The sequence below is a fragment of the Triturus cristatus genome, chromosome 10, assembly GCF_964204655.1.
Source record: "Triturus cristatus chromosome 10, aTriCri1.1, whole genome shotgun sequence".
NCBI lineage: Eukaryota > Metazoa > Chordata > Amphibia > Caudata > Salamandridae > Triturus > Triturus cristatus.
The window spans coordinates 859,451,364-859,468,706 of record NC_140593.1 but is presented as its reverse complement, the minus strand read 5'-3'; the positions used below and the strand labels follow the sequence as shown (position 1 = coordinate 859,468,706).

The 17,343-nt window shown below is 43.4% G+C and overlaps 1 long non-coding RNA gene across 1 annotated transcript in view; it reads right to left on the bottom strand.

The window, feature by feature from the left end:
- The window catches only part of LOC146796116 (uncharacterized), a 126,305-nt gene extending 115,106 nt beyond the window's left edge, over window positions 1–11,199 (bottom strand). Inside the window, exon 1 of the long non-coding RNA XR_014969898.1 lies at window positions 11,092–11,199. This is a non-coding gene — a long non-coding RNA (uncharacterized LOC146796116). The remainder of the gene's footprint in view (window positions 1–11,091) is intronic.
- Between the last annotated feature and the right edge of the window lie 6,144 nt (window positions 11,200–17,343).

The following is a 17,343-nucleotide window of genomic DNA, read 5'->3' as shown; positions in this document are numbered from 1 at the left end:
TTTTTATGCTATACTGTTTTGTTATGCTATGCTATGTTTTGTTGTGTTTTGCTATGCTAGGCTTTGTTTTGTTATGCTATGCTATGTTTTGTGATGCTATGCTATGTTTTGTTATGTTTTGTTATGCTATACTATGTTATGTTATGCTATACTATGTTATGCTATACTATGTTATGTTTTGTTATGCTATGTTATGATTTGTTATGTTATGTTATGTTAGGCGAGGCTATGTTTTTTATGTTATGTTATGTTGTGTTAAGTTATGGTATGCTATGCAATGGTTGTGTTTTGCTATGCTAGGCTTTGTTTTGTTATGCTATGCTATGTTTTGTGATGCTATGCTATGTTTTGTTATGCTATACTATGTTATGTTATGCTATACTATGTTATGTTATGCTATACTATGTTATGTTTTGTTATGCTATGTTATGATTTGTTATGTTATGTTATGTTAGGCGAGGCTATGTTTTTTTATGTTATGTTATGTTTTGTTAAGTTATGGTATGCTATGCAATGGTTGTGTTTTGCTATGCTAGGCTTTGTTTTGTTATGCTATGCTATGTTTTGTGATGCTATGCTATGTTTTGTTATGTTTTGTTATGCTATGCTTTGTTTTGTTATGCTATACTATGTTATGTTATGCTATACTATGTTATGTTTTGTTATGCTATGTTATGATTTGTTATGTTATGTTATGTTAGGCGAGGCTATGTTTTGTTATGTTATGTTATGTTTTGTTAAGTTATGGTATGCTATGCAATGGTATGCAACGCTAGGCTATGTTTTATTATGTTATGTAATGGTATGTTTTGTTATGTTAGGCTATGTTCTGTTATGTTATGCTGTTATTTTATGTTAGGCTAGGCTATGTTTTGTTATGTTATGGTGTATTAAACTACTGTGGATTTTATAACATCCAAAAGCTGATGAATGGAGCGGGCTTGCACGTCTTTGGGCTTGTGAGCGCTCCCCTCCCTCCCCCACCACAGTACTTTTCATTTTGCCCTGTGTCTGTGTTTAGTTATGCTACGTTTTGTTGTGTTTTGTTATGTTATGCTATGTTTTGTTATGCTATATTTTGTTATGCTATGCTATGTTGTGTTATGCTATGCTATGTTTTATGCTATGCTGTTTTGTTGTGTTTTGTTATGCTATGCTTTGTTTTGTTATGCTATGTTTTGTGATTCTATGCTGTGTTTTGTTTTTTGTTATGCTATGTTTTGTTTTGCTATGCTATGCTATGTTTTGTTATGCTATGCTATGTTTTGTTATGCTATGCTACGTTTTGTTGTGTTTTGGTATGCAATGCTTTGCTTTGTTTTGCTATGTTTTGTTATGCTATGTGTTGTTGAGTTTTGTAATGCTGTGCTATTTTTTCTTATGCTATGCTATGTTTTGTTATGCTATGCTATGTTTTGTTATGCTATGCTATGCTTTGTTTTGTTATGCTATGCTTTGTTATGCTATGCTATGTTTTGTTTTGATATTTTTTGTTATGCTATGCTATTTTTTGTTGTGTTTTTTATGCTATACTATTTTTTGTTATGCTATGCTATGTTTTGTTGTGTTTTGCTATGCTAGGCTTTGTTTTGTTATGCTATGCTATGTTTTGTGATGCTATGCTATGTTTTGTTATGCTATGCTTTGTTTTGTTATGCTATACTATGTTATGTTATGCTATACTATGTTATGTTATGCTATACTATGTTATGTTTTGTTATGCTATGTTATGATTTGTTATGTTATGTTATGTTAGGCGAGGCTATGTTTTTTATGTTATGTTATGTTTTGTTAAGTTATGGTATGCTATGCAATGGTTGTGTTTTGCTATGCTAGGCTTTGTTTTGTTATGCTATGCTATGTTTTGTGATGCTATGCTATGTTTTGTTATGCTATACTATGTTATGTTATGCTATACTATGTTATGTTATGCTATACTATGTTATGTTTTGTTATGCTATGTTATGATTTGTTATGTTATGTTATGTTATGTTAGGCGAGGCTATGTTTTTTATGTTTTGTTAAGTTATGGTATGCTATGCAATGGTTGTGTTTTGCTATGCTAGGCTTTGTTTTGTTATGCTATGCTATGTTTTGTGATGCTATGCTATGTTTTGTTATGTTTTGTTATGCTATGCTTTGTTTTGTTATGCTATACAATGTTATGTTATGCTATACTATGTTATGTTTTGTTATGCTATGTAATGATTTGTTATGTTATGTTAGGCGAGGCTATGTTTTATGTTATGTTTTGTTAAGTTATGGTATGCTATGCAATGGTATGCAACGCTAGGCTATGTTTTATTATGTTATGTAATGGTATGTTTTGTTATGTTAGGCTATGTTCTGTTATGTTATGCTGTTATTTTATCCCCTTGGGTGCCAGGCCTTTTCCCCTCCTGTGCCTGGCGTTTCCCTATTGGGTGGGTTTCATGACGAGATAGTCTCGTCATGGGCACAGCGCGACTGTGCTCCATGACGAGACCATCTCGTCATGGGCACAGAAGAGGATAAGTTAGGCTAGGCTATGTTTTGTTATGTTATGCTATGTTATGGTGTATTAAACTACTCTGGATTTTATAACATCCAAAAGCTGATGAATGGAGCGGGCTTGCACGTCTTTGGGCTTGTGTGCGCTCCCCTCCCTCCCCCACCACAGTACTTTGCATTTTGCCCTGTGTCTGTGTTTAGTTATGCTACGTTTTGTTGTGTTTTGTTATGTTATGCTATGTTTTGTTATGCTATATTTTGTTATGCTATGCTATGTTGTGTTATGCTATGCTATGTTTTATGCTATGCTGTTTTGTTGTGTTTTGTTATGCTATGCTTTGTTTTGTTATGCTATGTTTTGTTATGCTATGTTTTGTGATGCTATGCTATGTTTTGTTTTTTGTTATGCTATGTTTTGTTTTGCTATGCTATGCTATGTTTTGTTATGCTATGCTATGTTTTGTTATGCTATGCTACATTTTGTTGTGTTTTGGTATGCAATGCTTTGCTTTGTTTTGCTATGTTTTGTTATGCTATGTGTTGTTGAGTTTTGTAATGCTGTGCTATTTTTTCTTATGCTATGCTATGTTTTGTTATGCTATGCTATGCTTTGTTTTGTTATGCTATGCTTTGTTATGCTATGCTATGTTTTGTTTTGATATTTTTTGTTATGCTATGCTATTTTTTGTTGTGTTTTGCTATGCTAGGCTTTGTTTTGTTATGCTATGTTTTGTGATGCTATGCTATGTTTTGTTATGCTATGCTTTGTTTTGTTATGCTATACTATGTTATGTTATGCTATCAGTGGAAGCAAAGCGTGAAGGCGATACACTGAGGACAAATGAGTGTGTGGGAAAGGAGCAGAGAGTGATGTAAAGTTAACTAAGGACAACATAGGAGGAAGGGAGAGATGGAGAAACATGATGGAAGCGTCGATGTATAGTCATGAGCGAGGAAACATGAAAATCTGCTGCGTGCTGACAAACACACGTGCTGAAGACAAAGTTGAATGGAAGCACAAGCGATTATCCTTACCGTTTGTCTGATCGTGCCTTTACATTTATTTACATGTGTTAGAGGACACGCGCTGTAGATGATATGAAATGAAAGTACAAGCGATATTCCTTCACGCTTGGCTGCATGCTGTTAGTTGAAGAAGGGTAAGACTTCCCTTGAAATCGGAACAAGCGCGTATGAATCAAGGCTCAGCAAAATAAAAGAAAATCAAAGGCGGTAAAAGGCTTGAAAAGTTTGTAGCGGCGAAAGTGAAAGTAATCGAGCAGAGCATCAAAGGGCTGGGTGAGAAGGGAGGTGGGAATGCAAGGGTCAAAGCGGCTAAAGTGAAAGAAAGCTATAGAGAAGGGAGGGGGGAGTGGGAGCAGCTGTGCATGTGATCGTGCACTCAAGGTTTAGGCCAGCCAAAACTGTGGGTAGCACTTTGAAAATCCCACATACAAAATGTCTCTTCGAGCCTTTGGTTCGCGAGACCTAAAAATCACCATCCAGCCAGTCTGACAGTCAGCCCACTTCACAGTGAGCCATCCAGCTACTAAAAAACGTTGACGTTACCGTCACCTTTCCTTCATCGTGCTCGAGAGTTTCATTGCCACACAAAGTGCAATGATTACATCCCAGCTGACCGATCTCCCTCTAGGGACCACCAAGTGAACTACACTTGATCGGCATACGGGACTGTAGTCAGGCAAAGATGCTCTGTTTGAACATCTTTGGAATGTGTAGTGCTCCAACAAGGGAAGTTCTTGAACAGCTTTGTGAGCACAGGTTCACTCTGAAATAGTTCTAAGCAAACCCGCTGCTGACATCTGGGGTTGAAAAACGCAATGAGATAGCTAGGAGGCATAAACGGGGGAAGAAGGGGCTTCTGGGTAATTATAAACGAAAATAGGAGCGGCCTATCCTCTGAAAGCTGCATGGGGAAAACAAAGAGAAACACTGGGGCAGTGGAGTCTGTCGGGGATAAAGACATATATCACAACTATGGAGAGTGACAACAAAATGCCCACTGTTGGTAAAGTGGCTTCCACCGCAGCTCCTTCGACAGCACATTATCACAGTCTGCTCGGGCTATAGTTAGCCTCGCATACAGAGTGCTGGGGGCGTCTGTCACCCTGTTTTTTGTCGACTCCAATCATCAATTGCACTATTTCCATGAGTGATGCGTGTTCTGCTCACGATTTGTGTTTGGTTACATTGTTTCTAGAATGTTTGCAACAGTGCATCTATAAAATGTATATCTGCTTTATGATTCACTGGCAGTAAAGGGAATATTTTTGTCAAAGTAAATAGTAATTTCGGGAAGTTTTGCTTCGAATGTAAATGAGCCTCGAAACCTTCTTAATCTAAATCGAGAGGAGTTTATTTTGATATTGATGGTAAATATCAAATCCAACCCAACCCGTAATTCAAAGCCTTATTCTGCTGCATGTAACTGGGGTTTCCAGGTACAGCAGTTTCCTGTGTGCGAGAGGAACTATTTGCATCTGCAATCTAAACAATGAATGTCTGGTGACCTCTACTGGCATATTTGGGAAATGCTACTCGAACAACTGCACTACTTGAGAGAGCTGACGAAGCTCCTTGTCGTAAAAGGTCACTCTACAGCCACGGCAGACAGAAGCAAAGCTTGGAACTGTGCGCTGACTTCCAGACGATGATAATTATTATTTGCCTCAGTGCGCATTGCTGTGAATACCCCGTGCTAAGTATTTTTTTTCAAAACTATAATGTTGACCATTGATGGAGTGCGAATGACACAGTTAAATGTCTATTCTCACTTAATAAAGATGCTATTTTTAAACACCAACACCGTACTGATATTATCTGCATCAAAGGGAAAAGGCCAATATGCCTGTTCTGCTGGGATTTGCACCTGTACCCCAAAGGTTACTACCAGATGGCACCAACACAATAAAAACAAAAACACTATATGGTCTGATTCTGAAACAGAAAAACTTTATCACAAGAAATGGTGAATAAAATCAGTTGAGTCTCTCTACAACAATATCCCGCAAGAAAGAAGACCGAGAGCCCATAGCGCTCCCAACCTTTTCACCGTAGGTCTGCTGGAATTTAAAATGTAGAATACTTCCTTAAACTTCAATGGTGATTTCTACAGTCAAACAAGAGGGATGGCAATGGGTAGTGCTTCACAACTTGACTAGCTATTCTTTATATAGCAGGATTTGAGGAACGTTGCACTTTCCAGTACCATTTGGTGAAGATGCATCAATGATGAGTTTTGCATTTGGACAGGCACACAAGGCATTCTGTGCACTTCCCTGAAAGGACTGACCCACCGTTCACTGAGCATCAGATTCACAAAGCATAAAGACCCAACTAAATCTATTTCTTGGATATTTAGATTAAAGAAGAACAAGGTATTGCCACCACCACCTTTCCCATTTAGCCCCCTGTTAAATACAGCGCACTTCACTACCGATGTGTACATCCATGCAGTCCCCTGGATGAGCTTCTCTTGTGATAATTGCTTTGTTTCTAGCGGGATTTTTTCAAAAAAGAGTGCTTACCAACTCTGACAATCGTATTCATAAATTTAGAGAATACGAGTATTCACAGGAGCTACTGGAAAACAGCAGAAAAAGGGCATGGTGGGCACTGAGGGTCGAACAACCGAAGAAACTAGCACACTTATTGAATCATGTCATCAGTGATGTCCTCAATGATGTCATTTGAGTTGTCATCAGGGATGTCATAAAGGATGTCATAGAACATGTCATGAGTGATGCAAAAGGTGAGGTCATAAGCAATGCATGTTGGAGACACAAGTTATTGTTAATGATGATAAGTATAACTGGTGAATTTCTGTGTCTTTTTTAAGTTCAAAACGTTAATCTTGTTACTGACATATTCACCTAAGTATAATGCTACTTTAATTTTAGTTTTTTCAGTGAATTTCTAAGGTTTTCTTTCTTTCTATCGCGCTAAACAATAACGTTTAACTTCTGTTTCTTCAGAGAATTTCTGTTTTTCTTTTACCGTAAAGTAATATTTTATCCCTATATATAAAGCCAACTCTGCATAGCCTGTGCGCAGTGGGGGTTGGCAACAGGGACTTTTTTTTTTTAAAGGTGAGGAGGGCCACATGGCCACCCTCCCCAAACCTTATTTGGCCCTGGGGACTCCATCCCCCAGGTCCTTTTTATCTAAAAGGGAGGGGGCACGCTGCCCCACTCCCCGGGCCTTATTAGGCTCTGGGGACCCCAAGACCATTTTTTCTGTAATGGAAGAGGGACCGAACAGCCCCCCTTTTCGAGCCTTTAAAAGATCCTGGGACCCCATCCTCCAGGGCTGTGTAATTTTATAAAGGGGCACGGGATGCACAGCCCCCTCCAACCAGGACCTTTTTAACCCTGGGTACCCCAACCCATAGGGCCTTTTTTATTTAAAGGGGATGTGGGCTGCGAGGCCCCCATCTCCGAGCCTCTTTAGGCCCTGGTGACCCTATCCCCCAGGGTCATTATTTTTTTAATAAAAGGGTGGGGTGCCTTGTGGCTCCCCCCTTCCCAATCCCTGTTACCCCGTGGATACCCCACCCCCAGAGCTGTTAATAAAAGTAAAAGGGAGGGGGCCATGTGGTCCCCCTCCCCGAGCTTCTTTGGGCCCTCGGGACCCTATCCCCAGGGCTGTACATATTTTGTATATGAGGAAGGGGACCACGCACCCCCCCAAGCATTTTTAGGCCCTGTGGACACCATTCCCCAGACCCTATGTTAATAGGTGAGGGGGCATATGGTCCTCCTCCCCGAGCTCTTATTCGCCCCAGGGACACCCGTCCCGTGGTGCTGTACTATTAAAGGTGGGTGCCCTCCCAGGACACCTGCATACATTTGTTGGGGGCTGTAGGGGGAGCGCTAAGGCCCCCCGGTTCCAGCTCCCTACATGCAGTGAGAGCTGGTGTTGCTCCTGCCTGCAGGGAGCAGCTACTAGTGCCACTTCTGGTGGATGGGAGCAATATTTTGACCAGTGTCCCTGCCCACATCAGTGCGGGCAGGGAAACAGATCAAAAGTCTTCTGCCAGCTGGCAAGAGCATTTTTAAAGCTCTCGCCTGCTGGGAGCAGACTTTGTGTTTGCTCAAGCTTGGGAGAGATTTACAAATGCATCAACCAAATGGGAGCATACACAAGTTTCCCTGCCCATGCTGGTGCAAGCAGTGAAACAACTATGTCCTGGGGGTGGGCTCCCTGAGGCATAGCCAGGGAGGCGGCCCGGGGGATGGGGTCCATTAATGGCTCAGGGAGGAAAACTGCGGGTTCCCCCTTCCTTTTCAAAAGTTTAGCAGCCCCAGGAGATGGGTCCCTGGGGCCTTTAGAGGCTCAGGAGGAGGGCTGTGCAGCCCCCTCTCCATTTTGAAAATTCTCAGCCCCGTGGGTGGGCTCCCTGTGACTTTTCATGGCTCGGTGAGGGGGGCCGTGCTTCCCCTTCCCCTTATTAACTGATTTCAGCCCCAGAGGTGGGTTCCCCAGGATCTCTGATGGCTCGGGGAGGGGAGCCATGTGCCCCCAACCCTTATACTATGTTTATGGCTCCAGGGGAGGGCTCCCTGGGATCTCTGATAGTTTGGGGAGGGGGCCACACATCCTCTTTCCCCATATAGATTCTTGGCCCTGGGAGTGGGCTTCTTGGGGCTTTTAATGGCTTGGGGAGGGGGGCTGTACATCCCCCCTCCACATATACTTTGATTTAAGCCCTGGGTGGGCTCCCAAGGGCTTATAAAGGTTAGAGGAGGGGGCTTCATCCCTCCTTCCAGTAATAAAACAATGCAGCCCCAAATGCCATTTTTTTGTCTTTTTTTCTATTGTCCAGCGTGGTCACATACTTTTTTGATGATTTTTTTGTTTTTTGCCCCAGGGTAAGGAGCCTTCTGGGTCCACCCCATGGGGCCTAGGGTGGTCAAGATATCCCTACCCTGCCCCCTTATATTTGTTTTTAGAAACATGTTCAGGATACAGGACTAATTCTCCAAGTCCCATACTGGCTGCCGGCAACAATGTTCTCATGTTGCTGGCAGTCAATCAGATTGCTTGCTCCCGTGGGAGTCTGACTCCCATGGGAGCGAAATGGCCAAAGGGAAATAAAGCTCCATGGGCCAATCAGAATGCTTTAAGACCAACCCGTCCAGATATACATTTATTTCTCCAATTTAATGTCTCAAAAACTACTGAACGGATGTACACCAAATCACAAAAAGCACAATCTGCGGACCAAGATCTAGCTTCTTGTCAAATTTGGTGTAATTCAGTTCAATAGTTTTTGCTGCAGCTTTGTCTGAAGAAGTCTATAGAAAATGCATGAGATTTTGCGTTTTGGGGCCCACTTTTTTTTGCCCCCTGCTTTATGGATCATCCCAAAACTTTCCATGCACAAATTAGTTAAAAAGTAGCACCTTTTTGGAACGTTTTGTGGAGTTCGTCAAATGGTATCAAAGTCATTATTATTTTTTTTCCTATGGAACATCTGACCTAACTATAACTCCCTAGTGGTGACTACCACTAGGTAATATACATATATAGATTAGTTCCTAGCGGCTGTCAGTAGGTAGTTATAGCTAGGACCTCGTTTCCATAGGAAAAGTATGTTTGGCTTGCTTACAACTCTGGTGCCGTTTGACGAATCTTCACAAAATTTTCCAGAAAAAAGGGACCCAGTCACAGACCTACTCAGACACTGATGCACACACTCACAGACCCTCAGACACTTACGCACCCATTCACAGACCTACTCAGATACTCACACAGCTAGTCAGAGACACTCATGCACCCTCTCACAGAATCACGCATCCCTTTACAGATCAACTCAAACACTTATGCACCCAGTCACAGACCCTATCAAACACTCACACACTCACTCACAGACCAACTCAAACACCCACTCACAGACCCACTCAGATACTCATGCACCTAGTCAGAGACTCACTGAGGCACTCACACACCCACTCACAGACTTACTTTGACACTCATGCACCCACTCACAGACCCACTCAGACACTCACACACCTACTCACAGACCCACTCAGACAATTACACACCCACTCACAGACCAACTTAGATACTTTCACACCCACACAAACACTCACATACCCACATAACCACACACAGATCCATACATCCACTCACATATCCATGTACACACCAATACAGTCACCCTCACACCTGCACAACCACGCATACACCCATACAACCACTAACACACCCTCTCATATTCCCATGCAACCACTCAAACAGCCACTCACAGACCCTCAAAACAACTCATACACCCACTCACGTACCCATACAGCCACTCACACACCCACTTACAGTCCCAAACAGCCACTCACACACCCACTCACCAACCTATACAGCCACTTACACACCCACTCTCAAAGGTTACAGGTTACAGTTAGGAAATACAGTTTAATAAAACAATGATTAATCCAGTGAGTGTGTTTCGTAAACCTTTCTGAAACTTAAAGATACATACTAAGCTACTATATAAGTTGAATTACTATTCTTTCATAGACCCATAGAAAAAACAAAGGTTACAGGGACATTTTGGTTAGGAAATAAACATTTAAAAAAATGTAAAAACTCACTGAAAAAAACAAAGGTTGCAGGGACATTATAACTAGGCTCAGATTTCACACAAAACCCATAGAAAATCTGCAGTTATTGACAGAAATCTATTTGTTCTGAGATAAGAACTCCTCAGGATCCAACTGAAGCAATAAGGGATCCACCTCCTGACATCCCCAACTCTGAAGATAGACACAGAGTGTTAGGCAATCAGGCGAGGGAAGGGTAGGAAAGGAACAGCAGGGAAAAAGAACCTGAAACACAAAGGATAATACCATAAATGCATGACGGCATGAAAAGACTACTCTCATGAATTCTCGCTATTTACTAACAAACCTTGCTCAAACTGGCGGCAGTCCTTCTCATTCTTATGCAACTGAATATCCCTCTCTCTTCATATACCAAAATATCTGCAAAGCAGAAAGCAACAATTATTGACATCAAGAATACTCTTTTCTAAATAATAAGATTTTAGACAAACCCCATACATACCAGTTCCTTTTTACTCCTAACACAATGAGAAGACGTCCAATTCATAAAGAAAGACAAATAGCATAAAGTGCTGAATAAAATGTACAGAGTCTTTTCTTCGCAATGAAAACAACTGAAGAAATAATCCCATATTCAAAATAGTCAGTTCTCAAAAGCAAGGTCAACAGGCAACACAGAAGAAATGAAGATCTCACTTGGAAAGCCCCTTCGAAGTGCTACACAGAATCGGTAATGCGTGGTTGAGAATCACCACTGCATTCCGCTCTGACCTTCCTCTTTAATAAGTGCACAGGCTTATTTGAATACAGACATGGTAATGCATGGTTAAGAAAGCACCACCGCACTCCGCTCTGAACCTCCACTATATTACCAAGCTCAGCAAAGCCACAGAAAAAGTATTCCCCAAAGGACCACAGGGTGAGGCGAAGCGGAAGAAAACAGAAACAGCAGCTCTCACTGGGAGTCTCTAGGGGGCCACGGGAAACTGAGCAAGAACTGGCATCCAGATTTAATACTCACTACAAACTCCGTTTCGTCAGCAGCCGTCCTCAGGAATTCCGTGAACCGGCTATCCTAGCGTGTACATGAAGCACACCATGAGCGGCTACCAGCAGCCGCGGATTCCCTCCCTCAGCCGAGAGAGTACAAACAGGAAACAAGAATTACATGCACCTGCGTGTGCACGTCAGCTGGTTAAAAGGCCTCTCCTACCAGCTACGGCCTCATGGGACATGTAGTTCTGACCCAATGCGGAATGGTAGGTGCAACACAGTCTACTTCCTGACGGTTATAGTTTCCTGAGATAACTATAATGTTCGCCCCGGCAATGCACTGCTTATGACCTCACATATTACATAACTCATAGCATGGTCAGTGGCACTGATGACCTCTCAAATGACATCACAGATGGCATCATCAAGTTAGAGTGAGTGTTTTCTAAACATTTATGATTGTTAAACATATATACTAAGCTGCTAGATAACTTAAATTAGTAAACTTTGTGTACTAGTAATGAGTGATACTATTGCTAACATATATTATGTGAGTGGCAGTGTGACTGTGTGTATCTGTGTGTGACTGGGTTTCTGAGTGGCTGTATGGGTGTGTGACTGAGTGTGTGAGTAACTGTATGCATGAATAAATGGGTGTGTTAGTAGCTGTATGGGTGAGTGAGTGTGTTTGAGTGGCTGTATTGGTGAGTGAGTGGGTATGTGAGTGGTTTTATGGGCACAGTGAGTATCTGTATGGGTGGAGGAGTGGGTGTGTGAGTAGCTGTATGGGTGAGAGGCAGGGTGTGTAAGTGGCTGTATTGGTGAGTGAGTGGGTGATTGAGTGGCTATATGAGCACAGTAAGTGGTTGTGTGAGGGCTGTGGCTGTGTGAGTGTCTGTGTGAGTGGCTGCATGGGTGAGTGAGTGGACATGTGAGTGTTTATAAGGAAGTCAGTGGTTGTGTGGGTGGGAGTGTGAGTGCGTGGGTGTGTGAATGGTTGTATGAGTGTGTTAGTGGGTGTGTGGGCGGTTGTTTAGGTATGTCAGTGGTTCTGTGGATGATGTAATCAGTGATGTAACTTGAGATGTCATCAGTGATGCCATTGACTATGTCATCAGTGAAGTAATATGTGAAGTCTAAGCAGTGCATTGCGGGGGCGTGTGTTATTTTTATGCCAGGTAACTATGACTGCTGAATTTCTATGGTTCTGTGCATGTAATATCTGAGCCTAACTATATGGTCCCTGTAACCTTTGGTTTTGTTTGTGAATTATTAAGATTTTTTTAATTCTGCTTCCTAACTATAACGTTCCTGTAATCTTTGGTTTTTAAGTGAATTTATATGTTTTCTTAACTAGTAGCCACGTTTGCAGAGTGGTGGAGAAAGGGGGTAGGGTCTCTGACCAGCTCTCAGGAACCCTGCTGAGTGGGAATTACAGAAGGTAACAGGAGGGTTTCTTGGCCCCCAAAGACCCTCAGCATCCAAGGGGACTTCATCCCCCAACTAGTTGTGCGCTAGGAGGCACATTTGCAGAGTGGTGGAGAAAGGGTGCGTGGCCTCAGAAGACCTCTCAGCAATCTTGTGTGGGACTTACTGGGGTTAACAGGAGGGGTTCTTGGCCCCCAGGGACTCTCAGCGGTGAAGGAGAATTCATTCGGAAACCAAAAGAGAGCCAGTAGGTGCATTTGCAGAGTGGTTGCGAAAGGGGACAGGGCCTCTGATGGCCTCTCAGCAATCCTGCTGTGTGGGCTTACTGTAGGTAACAGGAGGGCTTGTTGCCCCGCAAGGACCCTCAGAATGCAAGGGGACTTCATCTCCCAACTAGTAGTACACCAGGAGGTACTTGTGCAGAGTGGTGGTGAAAGGGGCTATGGTCTATGGTGACTTGCTGGGCTGACTTTTTGTACATTTCTTTTGTTTTATTAGGAAAGGGGGCCTCCTTCTCTGGGCCGATTTCGGCCCCGGGAACCCTACACTCCGTGGCCAGGCCTTTTAGCGGACTGGGGAGGAGGGCCACACAGCCCCCCTCCCTAAGCCAATTTTTTGCCCCAGGGACCCTATCCTCCAGGGCCTGGCCTCTATTTTGGGTGCCCTGGTCCCACCCAGGGCACCCAGTGAATCTCGTTGGGAACCACAGGGGGAACCTGGATGCCCCTGCAGTCCCTGCCAGTTTCCCGCCTCCTGCGGTAGCCGGGATTGCTTTCACACACACAGGGAGCAGCTGGAAAGGCAGCCCCCTGTGTATGAAAGCAATTCTGCTCTGCTTCCAGCGAGCAAGAGCCTTGTTCATGCTCACGCTTGCTGGAAGCGGAGCGTATACCGTGTCTTGGTGGGAGCAGTAAAGCTTCTGCCAAGCCACAGAAAACAGCAAACAGCTATGTCCCTGGGGTGGGCATCTGGGACATAGCGGGAGCCAGCCCGGGGGGCCATCTATAGTTCCAGTATAGGGCCCCGCGGCCCCCCTGCTTTTTAATTTGTAGGGCTGCCTCCAGGGGTTGGTGGTTCCAGGGCAGAGGCTGTTCTTTCTTAGGGCACAGGGGCTGCCTTCTCTGTGTTTTCAGCATCTATTTTACTTGTAGGTACTGTAGTACCTATAAAAATAGATGCTGATAGACTGCCTGCTGTGTTTCTATTAAAGGGATCTGAGTGTGGGTCAGGCAGCAGTCACAGGTCAGTGTCAGGCAGGCAAATTCCATTTACTATTGCAACTGTAGCCTCTTGAGCTACAGTTTGCTGGGCTGATATTCCCTCAGCCCTGGGGCCTGTGACGTCATCAGCTCAGCAAAGCCCTGACTTTCAGTGGTGAAGGGCCTCCAAGATGATGTTGCTCCTAAAGTCAGCCTTGGGCATTTAAGGCTTCATCCCTAAAGTTCCGAGGCTGCATGTCAATCAGGGAAGTCACACCCCCACCCTCTCCTATCATGTGTGGTGTGGAATCACTAACCCCACCAAGCAGCGTCGCAGTGTTCGTGCCTCAAAGAGCAGCATTTTTCTCCTGGCTGGGTCCGTCACTGTAGAACTAAGTAAATGTTATAAAACTAACTGACAACACTGTCTGCCCTAACACTTTCTGCATTGTGTTCTCCTGTGCACAGTCATGAATACGATGTCCCATCAAGCACCAGATTCAGTAAGTAATTTGCATTAGAACAATATACAAGCTACACAAAGACAGTTCAGTTTGACTAACATTTTAAAGTATAAAATACACTCTGCAACATTTACTTTAAGTATGTATTGCATGTGTGTAGCGATTTGGTCGGGTGTACTTTACTGCAGTGTCCTCTCTGATCTCTGTAGCAAACCCTCAACCCTCTGAACGGGCTTCTGGTATGTCTAGAATCTCCCTGCAGTTCCACCTCCTGGGTATGCTCACATGTGCAGCCATAAGGTGCTGCTTGAAGGGACACTCATGAGTACGTGAGAAATCCTTCAGACACACAGGATTGTTACTGAAAAAAAAAAAATCATCTTACCAAAAATGAGCATTATATAGTTAGATCCAAGAAATATAAAATGCTTTTTTTAATCTGTGAAATGCTTCCTACTTGAAAGAGGCTTTGAAATTGACATACATAGTCATCTTGAAAGTGCTCAGCATGCTTTTTAGCCCGGTGTACCGATGACCAACATCTGCCCTGGACATTTCGTGAAAAATGAGATTGTGTCTTTCTAATAATAAAAAAACCCTTCACTGTAATGCAAGAATGTGGTAAATTTGCCCAAAAAGGAAACTCAAGTTTAGACTCACAGATATACGTACAGAGTTTTATACACCAAAATGCGGGGGAGTAGAAACACCCATCTATGCAGAAACAGATACACTGCCACAAAAAAACAGTAACTCAAACAACCAACACAAACACACATAGCCACACACAAACAGATACACACAAAGATACAGAAATACACAGTCAAACACTAACCGACACAAACAGGTAGACTCACAGTAACTCTACGAAAATGCTTGCAAACAATTACTTATTGGGGCAGACCTTGAGGTAAAAAATATATAATTAAATCCTAATAAAAAAAATCAAATTCTTAGGGCAAGACACTCACCCCCTCTCAATTGGGACACGCAGGTTTGCTTACACGGGCCATGTTTCTGCGCCTCACCACTTTCAAAGTTCATCAGCCGCCAATGATCACCAACATCTATTTTATATTCCTCAGCTTGGTATACATCTCAAACTTCTCAGATATACTCCTTAAAGCCCTCCCTTCCATAATCTTGTCTAATGAAGCATTTATCAGCTCCTCAAAAGTAGATTTCAATCTTCACTCCTGCTTCATCTATCATATTTTACAGCCTCCATTCCAGATTTCTTTTTTTGTTTTTTAAAGAGGAAATTTGGCATTAGAGCACTTTGTATGACCAGAAGAAGAGACTTTTTTTAGACACGTGGAGATTAAGAAATCTGCTCAGGATGTTAGCTGAGAACAAGACTCAAGCCTGCTTCCCTAGTTCCAAGGTCGGCAGCACTCGCTGTGAGGCCCCATCTCTTTCCCTTGCCAGACTCTTACATTTTTCAGGCTACCAAATAAGCAAGCACTGACAGACAGGGCTTTTGTTGGAAACTCCTGAAAATAGACAAAGTCCTCCAGGTTGCGTTTCCTAGTAGGCAAGAAAAATTCAAAAACTCTCAAGGTCACAGTGTAAAACTCAAGTATCAAAATTTTCACTGGTTCCAATGGGGCGTACAGGCCTTGTAGCGGGCTTCGCCAGATGTGAGTATCGGGCCCTGGTGCGCTCGCATGAGGGACCACAGACACATTATACTTCTGTTCAGTCTCTGGTCACGAGCGAGCCAGGACCCCTTTTATTTATGCTTTCAAGTCCGAGCCTGAATACAAAAAAAAAATACATGACCATGTCAACACATTTAGGGACAGATGTCACAAATTGTGTCGCATTTGAGACTCACAATGTGCGACTCGCTAATTGGGATGCACAGCAGTGTCTGAGACACTGTTTGCGATTTCCAATGGGGTCGCAAATTGCATCCCTCATGCATATTAATGAGGCTGTCGCAATTTGTGACCCCATTGGGAATGGCTGGCACTCCCAGGGATGGTGGCCTGCTGGGGTCAGCAGACCTCCATGTCTGGGACTGATTTTAAATAAAGCAGTTTTTTTTAATGCAGCCTGTTTTCCTTAAAGGAAAATGGGATACATTTAAAAAATATAAATGAAACTTTTCAGTTTCATTTTTTAAGGGCAGGCAGTGATCCCTAGGACCACTACCTGCCCTTAAAAAATATTTGCGCATGCCTTCACAAATGGGTTTGCGAGTGCTTTACCACCCTTCTGAGAAGGGTGTTTCGGCGGCACCCATTTGGAATCCTCGGGGATAACATCCCAAGGTGACCATTTGAACAATAGAGTCGCTGGGGCATATCCCGTGGTGGAGTGTGGGGTCTGCCTCTACGCCTGGAGAAATTGATGGAGACACACTTCGGCATCCTGGTGCTGGTTGACTCTGATCCTGAGTGCTCGGTTCAGTGTCCTCATTAATCTCTCTACCTTCCCATTGGCTTGATCCTACTGGGGGGTAATTCTCCGATGCCGGACCTCTCTCTTTGCAAGAAAATCCTGAAGTTCCTGTCCCTGAAAGGGGTGTCCATTGTCAAACTTTAACTATTCAGGTAAGCCGAACAGCGCAAAAGTCTTCTCCAGGGAGGGCTGAACATGGACGAATGCGGTGGAGAGTACTAGTTTGACCACGGGAATCTTGAAGAACAAGTCCATGACCATCAAAGTGTTGTGCCCTTCGGGAAAGCTCCAAAAGTTAATGCTGACTTTTGCCCATGGAGGGGGTCAGGGTTCTTCTGTCAGCACGGGTGCCGGGAAGGGGTCTTTGCCAGTAATGGTGCACGGGTGACAACGCCTTAGCTCTTCATCCACGAGTTCATCCATGCCTTGCTTTGGGTTTGGCGGCCCCTTGAGGTCCTTGGTGGACTAGGGTGAGCATCCAACTCTGGAAGACCTTGGGGATGGCAATTCTTTGCCCTCGCAGTACCAAGCCAGAGCCACTTACACTCAGCTTGTGTTGTACCTTTCAGAGCTGGCGACACATATTCTCTTCTTCTGCCACCATTGACCTAGAACCATCAAGGAACTGGTACCATTTTGCCTGATCCAGGGCCTGCTTTACCTTGAGGAGAGTGTGGTCTCAATCAGTGGCCTCTAGTATGTCTTCTAAGGCTGACTGCAAGCGGACAGGTACTTGCCTCCACCATGATTACGAAGCATTCATTGTTTTCTTCATTCAGAGCT